This window comes from Physeter macrocephalus, chromosome 10, assembly GCF_002837175.3.
Source record: "Physeter macrocephalus isolate SW-GA chromosome 10, ASM283717v5, whole genome shotgun sequence".
Classification (NCBI taxonomy): domain Eukaryota; kingdom Metazoa; phylum Chordata; class Mammalia; order Artiodactyla; family Physeteridae; genus Physeter; species Physeter macrocephalus.
In genome coordinates, this window is record NC_041223.1 from 52,165,744 (window position 1) to 52,178,359 (window position 12,616).

Below are 12,616 nucleotides of genomic sequence, written 5' to 3' on the forward strand. Positions count from 1 at the left end.
TCCTACGGTTTAGCCAGAAAGGAAAGTTGAGCAACGAGGCAAAACTGCTGGACTGCTGTTGAGCGGTCCTTTCAATCCATAACCAGGAAAATAAACATACGGACATAAGCAAAATAGAGCAGCCGTGGATTTCTTCTGAGGTCTGCTCATCTTGTTTTCAGGACCTGGCATTCCCACCGCCTTTACCTCTACCTAGCACCATTTTTAGGTACTTGGGAGGGTGCGTGCTAGTTCTGAGGCGACCTAAATGGTCAAAAACAGTAATTTAAGTAAGTTAGGGTCCTTGGGTGGCCTCCCCAAGCCTTCCTTCCTGTCCCCTTGCCTCTTCCTGGTCCTTTCTGCCCTCAGACAGTTTAATGTAGACTAAGTCTGAAAACATCAAGCTGGCCCTGGATAAAGAAGGTCCTTGTTGTTTACACAGTAAAATGACAAGAATGAAAGAAAAATGAAGTCATCCTCTGTGGAACAGCACTACACGAGAGCCGAGGTGAAATAAAATTCCTCCTACAGTAAAGTTTTTGTAGAGATTACCAAAGGGTGGGAAAACGAGAGTCTGGAAGTCTATTTAACATTGTATGAGTTAGTCTCTAGATTAGGAAATGAAGAACATGTAGAAATTCTTTAGTTAGGAAGTTTAGATGCACTTATTGGATCATGTGAAACATGCATTATGTTCTGGAGTCTTACAAATGAGCTCCACCTGTATGCAAAGGACTAAAAACAGCCTGCAACAATAACGAAGACTGAAGTTGCATTAGTTGGAGATGAATGAGCTATGGAACCAGGAAGTGGACTTCCTGCTACTCAGACAGGGATCAGACAATCCTACCTGTGACTCTTGCAGCAACTGTCCAAAACAAGGCAAGTTCAGAGTTAAAATTCTAGTCTCAGCGAAAGGACTAAAGTAACTTAGAGTGCAACTCCTGCCATATGCAAATTATTCTAATTTTCCAAGATCCTGGTTATTTGCTAGCTTTGAATTGGGTAAAAGCTGTTGAGCCTTTTTGTTTTGTCTTCAACTTTTCTTTGATTACCAAAGTCATATATGCTTATTCTAAAAAACTAAGAAGATTAGAAAAGTGTGAAGCAGAGAAAAAATCTCATAATCAGCCCTCCAGACACAACCTTTGTAGATTTTGCTATTATTTTCTATAGTTTTTGTTTATATGAATGTGAACATCCTGCATGCTATCCTGAAGTTTTCCCCAAATTGATGTTATGTTTATAATAAGCAGGGCCTCTTGTCAATAAGCCCTCTTAAATGTATTTCTTAAAACTTCAATGACCTGTATTATTCATTACTGAGTTGGGTACTGCTCTCAAGGTCTGAATTATTAAGGCTTTTTATTTCAAGTTTCATATACTCTTGCATTCTTCTTCCCAAATTCCATGCAGAATGCAGAACATAAGCATTCAGGATGCTCTTCCAGTTGGCCCACTTGTATAGACAGGTCTTTTTTTTTTTGGCTGCATTGGGTCTTCCTTGCCGCGTGCAGGCTTTCTCTAGTTGCGGCGAGCGGGGGCTACTCTTCGTTTCGGTGCGCGGGCTTCTCATTGTGGTGGCTTCTCTTGTTGCGGAGCACGGGCTCTAGGCCTGCAGGCTCAGTAGTTGTGGCTCCCGGTCTCTAGAGCGCAGGCTCAGTAGTTGTGGTGTGTGGGCTTAGTTGCTCCGCGGCATGTGGGATCTTCCCGGGCCAGGGATCAAACCCGTGTCCCCTGCATTGGCAGGCAGATTCTAATCCACTGTGTCACCGGGGAAGCCCTAGACAGGTCTTAATACAAGGAATGGCATCTGTATTCAAGGTATAATGAAAAGTTTATCCTTTACAAGCAAAGCACATGAGGGATTTTGGTTGTAGGTTACTACTTGTTCTGTCTTTTGGGGGACAGCTCTAGACCCACCACACACAGCACACTTGAGCATGTCCTCCACCCCACATCCTCGTGTTTCCATGGCTGCTTCTGTACTCCCCAGGCCTCAGGTCCCATCCTGCCGCTATGGGGGCAACCAAGCCACAATAGGGAGGAAAAGACCCAAAAATGGATTAGGGGGAACGACACCTTACGTCTGTATCAAGTAGTCATCACAACTCTGTCTACTTGGTAAGTTAAATGTTATTCCTATCCTATTAAATACAGGAGAAGAATGGCACAAAGAAGTTAAGATGGAATTTTAGAATGGGAAGGGACTTCAGAGATCAGCTAACCCAGTTGTGTCCAAACTGCTTAGTGGATTCGTGGAGGTTCTGGTTCTTTAGGGCCTTAGATGGGAGAAGCAGACCAACCCACCAACACTCAATGTGGCGAATTTACCAAAATTGATTACTTTCGAAAGCATTTTCAGAAATGTTTTAATAGCATTAGTAAGACTTTGTTTTTTGCTACTGATGAAATATTTCAAAATAAATCAATAGCTTAAATTCAAAGGCATCATAAGGAAACCAACATGAGCTAAAACAATCCTATCACACTGAAATACTGAGTTTGGTTTCTAATCAGTAACAACTGGGAGCTCAATACCTAGAGCAGTGCTCAGCACATAGTAGGGCCAAATAGATATTTGTTGGATGAACTTTTATGAATGAATGGGATCCATCAACTTTGTAGAGAAACCAAACACATAAGAGTAAAATCATTCAAGGCAGTAAGTAGGAAGGAAGTCTGGAAGGCATTCATGAGCTGTATGATTAATAACTAATTTCATATCTATTAATTGTACATATGAAATTGTGAAGGATCAAAACACTCAAACTGATTAAATATCTTAAACAGGCTACACAGTGGAGGCTAAGAAGTTCACACAGCTGAAAATGATAGAAAAAAATTAAACATCAGGATAAACGGAACTACATCCACATGAAATTCTGTCATTTTTTGCTACTGATGAAGCATATCTTTGTGAATTTATTTAATATGTGCTGAAGGTTCATAAAAGTACAGTGTGTTGCTGTTAAAGCACTTGGTGATCTAACATAAGAGGCCTACATGGGGAAGCACATGGCCAACTTGGGGCACAAGGGGTATCTCCATTTCAGTTCAGCCTATATGTACTGCTGCCCAAATTATGGCACCTGAAAAATTCTCCTGCCAAAGATGACCATAATGTCTACTGTGGAGCAGCTAAGCTTTTCAGCCGTTGTGCACATGCTTTCAAACCCTCAACCTTTTTTATTAACACACAACGCCACCTCTACCTTCCTCCTCCAATGAAAGCAATCTGCTTGCTTCCTTCCACAAATCTCTCCAGGAGCACTGCCTCGCCTCACCCGCACACTCATCCTTCCTTCAAATTCCAGCTCCAAGCTCACTGCCGGCAGCAAGGCTGGCTCCACCCCATTCAGATCACTGCTGTGGACCTGCAAGGACAGATACTCCATATTTAAAAGTACAACTATCTTATTCTCAGTGCTTTGCAGTTTTGAACTATGGTCTTCGGTTTGCTGCCGCCTCTTCGAGTAGATTGTAAACTCCGAGAGCCAAGAAGTGAGTTTTCTACTCTTCCTGTACCTCAGAGTGACTGACAATGGTTTGATAAATGCAGTGTGGTGTTCAAGCAATATTTAGAAAGTAAAATCTACAGTAAAATTCTGTGCTATAGGACGGAGACCACAATGTATTGATGATCCAAGTTTTGTCCTCTTAAAATTCATTGTACTTTTCGGGGAGAGTTGGTCCATACTTAATTTATTCAAATTAAATTTTTTAAAACGGTGCCTAGGTAATTGCAGTAGCTGGATTTTTGAGGGGACGGGATAGGGATAGGAGGGAGTGTTAATTAACCTGGGAGCAAACCCAAACCTGTGTGAAACAGGGTCCAGGTTCACTTGCTCCTTTCTGAAGGGCCCCTGTCATTGCTGTCACCGGGGGTCGCTGCACCCACGCTTAAGCAGGGTTTTCTGTCCCAGGGAATGCTTTCTGAGCACAGTACAGTAAGAAACAAGGCAGGGGGATTCCCTGGTGCCGCAGTAGTTAAGAATCCACCTGCCAATGCAAGGGACATGGGTTCGAGCCCTGGTCCGGGAAGATCCCACATGCCGCGGAGCAACTAAGCCCGTGCGCCACAACTACCGAGCCTGCGCTCTAGAGCCCGCGAGCCACAACTACTGAGCCCACGTGCTGCAACTACTGAAGCCCATGCGCCTAGAGCCCGTGCTCTGCGACGAGAAGACACCGCAATGAGAAGCCCGCGCACTGCAACGAAGAGTAGCCCCAGCTCGCCACAACCAGAGAAAGCCCGCGCACAGCAACAAAGACCCAACACAGCCAAAATAAATAAATAAATAAATAAATAAATTTTTTTTAAAAAAAGAAAAGAAACAAGGCAGCCTCATCTGGCTTTCTCACATTTCAGTCCAATGCACTTCTGACCAACAAGCTGAACTTTAGATTTTATTTACAACACCATATACTTTACGTACATGGAGATGAAAGCTTTTCCAAAAGTCAAAGGGCTAATGCATAAGTAGCGTAGCCACCAATGGAGTTCCTTCTTCCTTCCCCAGCGGGCTCCTGGTGAAGAGATTATGCTTTGCATGCACAAGGAAGCAGGGTCTGGGCCTCACCTGAGGTGGCTGTGAGAGGTGGTCTGAAGGAGGACGCCCTATCTTCAGGTCAGAGGAGCAAACTGGTGCCAGGGCTCCAGGCCTCTCCAGCAAGAAAGGACAGATCCTGAGGTGACCTTTCCTCTTGGTCCATTAATGTGAAAGGTCTCCTGTCACAGCCCACATGTCAGAGGGAGTGCAGCTTCCTCACACCCATCTGGGACCATCTAGATAGTATGGACACAGCAGCAGGAAGGAATTCTGAAAATGAACACCCCAGACCAGTCAGCCAGGACAAGGTGCATGTTTCTGGCCTTTTTCCTACTGTCACTTTGGAATAACTTTAAGCTGAGAGTAATCACCATCCACTTTTTCTAAAGAGCCCAGACCTCTAATCTAAAAACAGCAACGCACTTCACTGTGCTGGCTCCTCTTGCCCCTTGTCTCAGCCACACACTCCTATTAGAAAACAAATCACAAGCTAAAACCCAAACTCCCAAACGTGGTGGGGCTTGCTAAAGGGGTCTCTGGTCCTCCGGGTGTGGGCAGCAGGAGGAGGCTGGGAATCACGGCTCTCCTCCCCTTTTCCTTTTTTACATCACCTGCGTGGAATGTCCCGAGGTGACAGAACCCTAAGGGACTTCCAGACACCACCTCACCCTAACGCCTCAACTCAGAGACGGGAACACCAGCATGAAGAGAACTGAAGGGACACACAAGGCCACCCGCTGCTGGTTAGAGTTGGCCAGGGCCCACCCGCAGGGTTCCTGGCTCCGATGCCAGGGTTTGCTCTTCTCTCTACAGCAGTGGTTTTCAAACCTTATTAGGTTCAGCAGGAGAATCCTTTCCCCAAATGAAACCTTAGGCAAACCTTGATTCACAGAGCAAATCGAAGTGGCAACCCTCTGGATAAAGTGGGTCTAGAAGACCCGGAGGCCCTACCCACAACCCCGACCTTCTCTCCAGGCCTGCAGCCCCTCTGAGGAGCCCTGGGGTCTCCTGGGATTGCATTTGAAAAAGACTGCTCTTACACTCCACTGTCCCACACACGGGAAAGTGCCAGATGGACTGGTGGTAAATATAAGCGCACAAATAACGAGACTCCTGAACATGCAGAAAACAAGGGAAGTAGGTTACTCACAGTCCAACCACGCTAACTTATAACCATTGCTGACAGTTCGACATATTTTATTTACATTGTTTGCAAATTTTAAAACATAATTTTCTGTCCTGTTTTACTGACTTGGCATTGGACATATATTTGCTTAACAAATTAAATTTTTATGAACACACGAGAATTTCAGAATGTTTTTGGTAAGTGCCTACCTTTGGAAATATGTCAGAAAACTTGGACATTATAATCATTCAACTGAAGTGAGGAAAAAATATTCTTTAACAAAGATAATATTAGCTAAGGAGGGGACGACCAAAAAGTTACTGAAGAGGAGGCGGAAAAGACCAGGACTAGAGGACATGACACACTGCCGACTTTCACAGAAAAACTCAGCGGGAAAGAAAGAGCGGCGCTAGGAAAGTCTTGGTGGAAAGGCAGCCTTAGAGAACCGCACCTCCAGGAAAATGAACTATTTCCAACTTTATTGAGAGTCTGATATGTATAGTAAACCCATACAGGCTTAACTCATCTAATACCACTTTTATACATCCCTGAAAACACTCAGAGGTGAATTACACCATTCTGTTATGGCCCCCACTATTCTGCAAGAGAACCAACAGCTGGATTTAGACACTTTAAAATCCATAACAATGTACAAGAGGAGCAGGACTCTAAGACAAAGCCCTCTGCCTCGTTCTAGGCGGCTTCTGGCTTTCTAACTGTGTTCTAGATGTTGCCACTGGACCCAGCAGCACCTCAAGAAGCTACTGATTCGCATGCTCACATGAACTCATCAAACTTAAATATATTTTTTTCCCAAGTAGTGCTAAACTACTGGCCAAACAGTTACAGAAGACAAAAATAGGTAACGCAAAATAACCTCTCAATTATATGTATGTTCTTTTAATACTGCAATTTATTTTATTTTATTTTTTGCTAGCTTTGAGGAAAACTTTATTAAAGGACAACAAAGGTGGAAACTAAAATAAAGGACAAAGGCAGTGTAGCAGAACCCTGCCCAGCACTAAGGAACCCCCTCACTCTGCAGAAGTCTACACCTCTCCCCCATCCATTCCTGCTCATCAGATCTTCAGATCCATTCACAGGGCTGTTCGTTTGGAACAGCTGGGATTTAAACAGAGGCAGGTCAATGGGTCTGACTGGGAGGAAGTTGAAGAGCTGCCCATGTCACCTGGGTCTCATAACCTCTCAAATTCTTCCAGGGAATGCAAATAAGCCTGCACGGGTACAGCACATAAAGTGAGTCCTCTCTGGGAACACAGATCTCATCGGTGGCTGCTAGGCCGGTGGTCTTTGCTTCCTGCGCTTTCTCACCAGGAATACACCAAAGGGAGGTCCCTTCACATCTATGTTCATCCTCGCAAACTTGCAGAACACACACTAGAGACCTGCATCTCTATTTAGAGAAGGCTATTCCCCGAGATGTGTGGTGAAGGGCTGCTCTGGTCTTCTCATCACCTCCTTCCTCAGACTCCACGATACCAGCCCACGGGGCTCAAAGCAGGGTCTCTGAGATGCTTGGTCCCCTGACTACGCACCCCTTCCCCACCTCCAGGCAGGCTCAACACAGCATTTGCTCTATTAGCAGAAAGTTTAACCTGTACGGCATGTTGGGTTTATCCTTTCCTCTCTTGAGCATAGGAAACAAGTGATCTCCTATTCATGGGTTTAGTGAACAAAAATACCACAGCAATTAACATTTTACATCTGTATTCCCCTCGAGACCAAGTTAACATTTTACGTGTGTACACTGCACACTCACTACCCCCAACATCTACAAATACATTAAGTCACACACAGAATGAGACCTGGGCACAGAGATCGCTCCCATCTCCGAGTCTTCCTTCCCAGAAGCAGGTGGGGAGGCATGGAGGTGCGGGTCACATTTTGGAAGTAGGCCATGAACCCAGGCCTCAGAACAATCGATCTGCTCACTCTCCAAACTGAGGGCTTGCCTGCCAGGCCAAGGGAGTGACACAGCTTAATCCTGCCTTGTGTGGAAAGGCTGACAAGATTACCACTCAGACAACCAATCAGTAGTAGAACCAGCTTTCTTCTTTACTGAGAAGTCTTATCAAGGGAACCAGTTATTAAATTATACACAAAAGATATGCTTTTTAAAAAAATCTCCCTTTTCTTTGTTGCTTCTAAACACTCACGTCATTGTAACTAACTCATCCCCCATGACTTGGCCCAAACTTTCTGATGAAGGCAACAAGTCAGCATGTTCCAGAAAACAGTGCCATAGCTAACCGCCTTTCACTCGGATCCCCTACCTCCATCTCTCCTGACTCATGAGGGCTTCTCCCCTGTGCAGCCATATGAGGGGCCATGTCCACCACAACGTGAAGTGCTGTGTCAGGCCGTGTGTCTCTAATAGAAAGGAAAGCGCCGCTCAGCCCCGTTGAAGCTTGGTTCCTGACATGTCTAAGAACACTTCTTGATATAGAATCATAGCATTATTATTCTTTTTATTGTGATATATTTTCAACAGGAAAAAAAAGCCACACAGAATATAACAAACATCCATGTACCCACTGCTCAACTTTAACAAATCTTAATATTTTGCCATACTTGCTTCAAATAACTTTTTTAAAAAAATAAATAAAACATTACAGATACAGGTGAAACACCATGTATCCCCTGCTCATCTCACTTCTCTTCCACCTTCCTTGGAGCTAACCACTATCCTAAAGTTAGTATTTACTATTTTTTATAAAAGTTTAAATTTTTACTATATAAGTATATATGTATAAATATTATATAATATTCTTTGCATATTTTAAAACGTCATATAAATGGTATCTCACTGTCTGTATTGTTATGCAACTTGCATTTTTTTGCTCAATTTTTAAAAAGACTCTTGTGGAAAGTTTCAAACATATGCAAAAGTAGAAAGAATGTTATGATAAACCCCTACCTACTCATCATCCAGCCTCATGAGCAATCTTATTACACTATATATATATAATATCTATCCCCTACCCACTCAATCCCCCTCTGCCATCCCCAATTACTCTGAAACAAATCCCATACTTGCAAAACTTTTAACGGTCTAGTTTCTGTTGGAGCTGGCTTTTGTTCTAAAGAGAAGCCAAAGCAGAAGGGGAAAAAAATCCAAATATACAACCTGGTTCCAACCACTCTAGGAATTATAGTCAACCCTCCCTACCTGTGCGTTCTGCATCTACAGATTCAACTAACCTAGGATCAAAAATATTTGGAGTAAAAAATTCCAGAAAGTTCCAAAAAGCAAAACTTGTATTTGCTGCACACCAGCATCAATTTATACAAGGTTTACATTGTATTTACAACTACTTATATAGCATTTACATTGTACTAGGTATTATAAGTAATCTAGAGATGATTTAAAGTTTATAGGAGGATGTGCCATGGTTATATGCAAATAGCACGCCATTTTATATGAGGAACTTGAGCATCCACGGATTTTGGGAACTGTGGATTTTGGAATCTGCAGGGGTCCTGGAACCTATCCCCCATGGATTCCGAGGGACAACTGTATAGCTTAAATCATTAGCAAATGCATCTGACAGGGCAAAAAAGAATGCCCAGCAGTCAAAGCATAAGCTTCTCCCTTCCCATTGGCTGTGAGGTTGGGAGGAGGTCATCCCTGAACCTTTCCAGTGCTACTGCCTTCAACCCAAGCTCAGTCTTATCTCTGAATACTTGAACTGCTCAAGATAGTATCCTCTTGTCACCTAGAGAGAAATCCCATCCTCACCCTCCTTCTCATGCTCGATGTCTGAACTGCGTCTCTAAATAAATTTGCACATACACATGTAACAATAGCTGTTAGTGTTTACCAAGTGCTTTCTTTGTGCCAGGCATGCCCGAGGTTGCACTAAACCCATTTTACAGATGAGAAAACTGTGAGCAGAGGAGTTAAATAATCTCCCCATGGCCAAACAGCTAACAAGTGGAGCCATGTATTGAACCGAGGTGGACTGGCTCCAGGGCCCACGTAACAACCTCCATGGCCTCCTTAGCAAAAGGACCAGTTCCCAGTGCAATATAAAGAAGCCACATGCTTGAACATTTGGAGGCAATCAAAACTCCACTAGCAAGTATGTGATAAAAATTGGAGTAACTGCGCCAGACTGAAGGCTATCTGTGGACTTCTCAGCTCCACAACACTCAACTTTTTCTTTTAAGAGGTTGCAATCAAATTGACTTCTGTGAAAGAAAACTAAAAAATTGTACATAGGTAGACAAAAGCCATTCATGAGGCCAGCTTCCCCCTTCAACTTTACCCTCAACAGCCACTTATAACAGGGAACTGAAAAAACAGCAGATCATGCTCTTAATGCCTGAAAACACGTGACCTTCTTCATCTTGAGAATGGGGCATCGTCATATCAAAGAGCTCACTGTATTGCAGGCACAAAAGGGGGCAGAATTATAATGATCTAAGTACTTGACCTCCATGCAGTAAATGCATCAAGCTTGGTCCCTAACAATTTTTGGTCATTCATAACAGAAATTGGTTTGTAAGGGAGAAATGCCATTTTTCTTTTAAGAACAAAATCCAGAATTTCACTCAGCAGCTTTTTAGGAACATAAAATTTGTTACAATATTGCTTCTGCTTATATATATATATATATATATATATATATATATAAAATGCTGCATTGTTTATAAACATACAATCTTTTTTAAAAAATCAGTTAGCAGATAAATCCTTCTATTTGCCAATGCAGCACACACACACACACACACACACACACACACACACACACACACACACACACAATCACTCCTCCCTATCCACCCCCTAGTGTCCAAGCCAAAGTCCCTTATCCAAAATGGACTAGGATTTTTCACTGTGGTCATATTGTTTACTTGCAATTTCTAAACAAGAGTAAACACTACTGTCCCAATGTCTCATTTTATTTATTCAATGAACATTTATTGACCACTTGTTAAATGCTGAAATACAGCAGTGAACAAGATACTCCTTGAGAGCTTTTAATGTGAATATATAGAGAAATTTGCTCTTTTGCTTAAGTTCTTGACTTATGAAGCCTCAGTTGAGAGGACATCTTCCAGTTGAAATTTTACTTTCTCATGGGAAAGAAAAATTTACAAGAGGTGGGGATTGGGTAGAGACAGGTAAAAAGATCATAATATGGTAACAGATACTTTTTCATAGGGTTTAAAAGAACAGTTCTATAAAGGCCACACAAACAGTTTCAAAGCTCTAGCTTCATTCTTTTTTTTTAAGGTTTTTTTTTTTGATGTGGACCATTTTTAAAAGTCTTTATTGAATTTGTTACAATATTGCTTCTGTTTTATGTTTTGGTTTTGTGGCCACGAGGCATATGGGATAGCTCCCCAACCAGGGATCAAACCCACACCCCCTGCGTTGGAAGGTTAAGTCTCAACCACTGGACCGCCAGGGAAGTCCCCTCCAGCTTCATTCTTGATAAAGTGTAAGCTTCTCCATAATATCCCTCCAAAAAAAGGGAAAGAAGGAAAAGAAATATGAGGGTGTTCACTAGAAAGTTGCAAGTTTTTTACGCTGTACTGCTTCTGTGCTCTGAATTTACATGGGTCGGGCAGGACAAGGTGGAGAAACAGAGGCAGTTGACACCGCTGGATCTCCAGTTCAAACATGGCACCAGCTTTCTCTTTTACTGTGAACTTCACTTGCCTTTTGTGTGTCTCACTGACCAGATACGCAAAGTTATAGCGATGCCTGTCCCACATGCACTAAAAGGCATCTACAGCAAAGTTACAGTACATTGAATAATGCAATACACACAGTGGGTTAGGGAGAGATAAAAGTTACTTCAGAAAGACTTACAGGGAGTAAAACTAGCAGTAGAAAAGAGTGTAGGTGCTATTGTATGGGAGAAAGTATTACGTTTCTGTATTAACTGTTTCAGAGTGCTAAAATTTCAAAGGCTTCTAAGGCTTCTCTTGATACAAGGTTTCACCATCTGTCTAACTCTTGACTTCCTGGTCCCTGGCTATACTTTACTTATCCTGTGTCATGCTGCTGGTCAAAGTCTGCTTCCAAGAAAAAATGTGAGGCATCTCTGCAGTCCCCAGAGTGCCTAGTACTGTGTCTAAACCAAACTCAGGGCTCACTAATAAAAATTTATCTTTAATTAAATTAAGGAGGCTTTCCCCGGTGTGAAGCAACATGAAGGACACAGCACTACTAAGAAGGTTGAACCTGAATCCAGCCTCTAGAGCAAGAGCTAATTTCCAATTTCAGGAAATTCAGGCGATAGAGGAACAAGATAATGACACCACAAGAAAACTGATATATCCAAAATGTGGGACACCGTGCAGGACAACTGACCCAGTTTCTGCAACAAGTCAACGGCCTGAAAAAAGAAAGGGGGTGGGGAGGTGGAGGCTGTCTTGATTATGAGACATAACATCCAAATGCCATGTGCGGACCTTGTTTGAATTCTGAGTCTAACAAAATAACGGAAAAAAAAAAAAGAAAGGAAAAACACCAAAAACACATTTTTTTAACACACACAAAATTTTTTTTTATAAACTGGGCATTAGATGATACCAAAGAATACAATAAATATAACTGTGATAATGGCACTGTGGCTATGTAAGAATGTCTGTGTCTTTCCAAGAGGCACCCTGAAGTATGCAGACGTGAAATAACTGGCCTAGGAGCTGCTTTAAAATTCTCAAGAAAGGAAAAAAGAAAAAGGGTAGATTAAGCAAATGAGGCAAAATCTTGATAACTGCTGAATATATATTCCTATTTTTTTTTTTTTTTGCGCTACGCGGGCCTCTCACTGTTGTGGCCTCTCCCGTTGCGGAGCACAGGCTCCGGACGCGCAGGCTCAGCGGCCATGGCTCACGCGCCCAGTCGCTCCGCGGCATGTGGGATCTTCCCGGACCGGGGCACGAACCCGTGTCCCCTGCATCGGCAGGCCGGCTCTCAACC

At 42.9% G+C, this 12,616-nt stretch overlaps 1 protein-coding gene across 13 annotated transcripts in view; it reads right to left on the reverse strand.

Annotated features, from left to right (window-relative positions):
• Nucleotides 1–12,616, reverse strand: part of FOXO3 (forkhead box O3) — a 119,314-nt gene that overhangs the window by 37,807 nt on the left and 68,891 nt on the right. The window contains exon 1 of one of the 13 annotated variants that reach the window (XM_055087583.1): nt 4,563–4,685. The exons of the other annotated variants lie outside the window; for them this stretch is intronic. The gene's annotated coding sequence lies outside the window, so the exon portion shown is untranslated. Of the gene's footprint in view, nt 1–4,562; nt 4,686–12,616 lie in introns of those variants that run through there. 13 annotated transcript variants of the gene reach the window in all.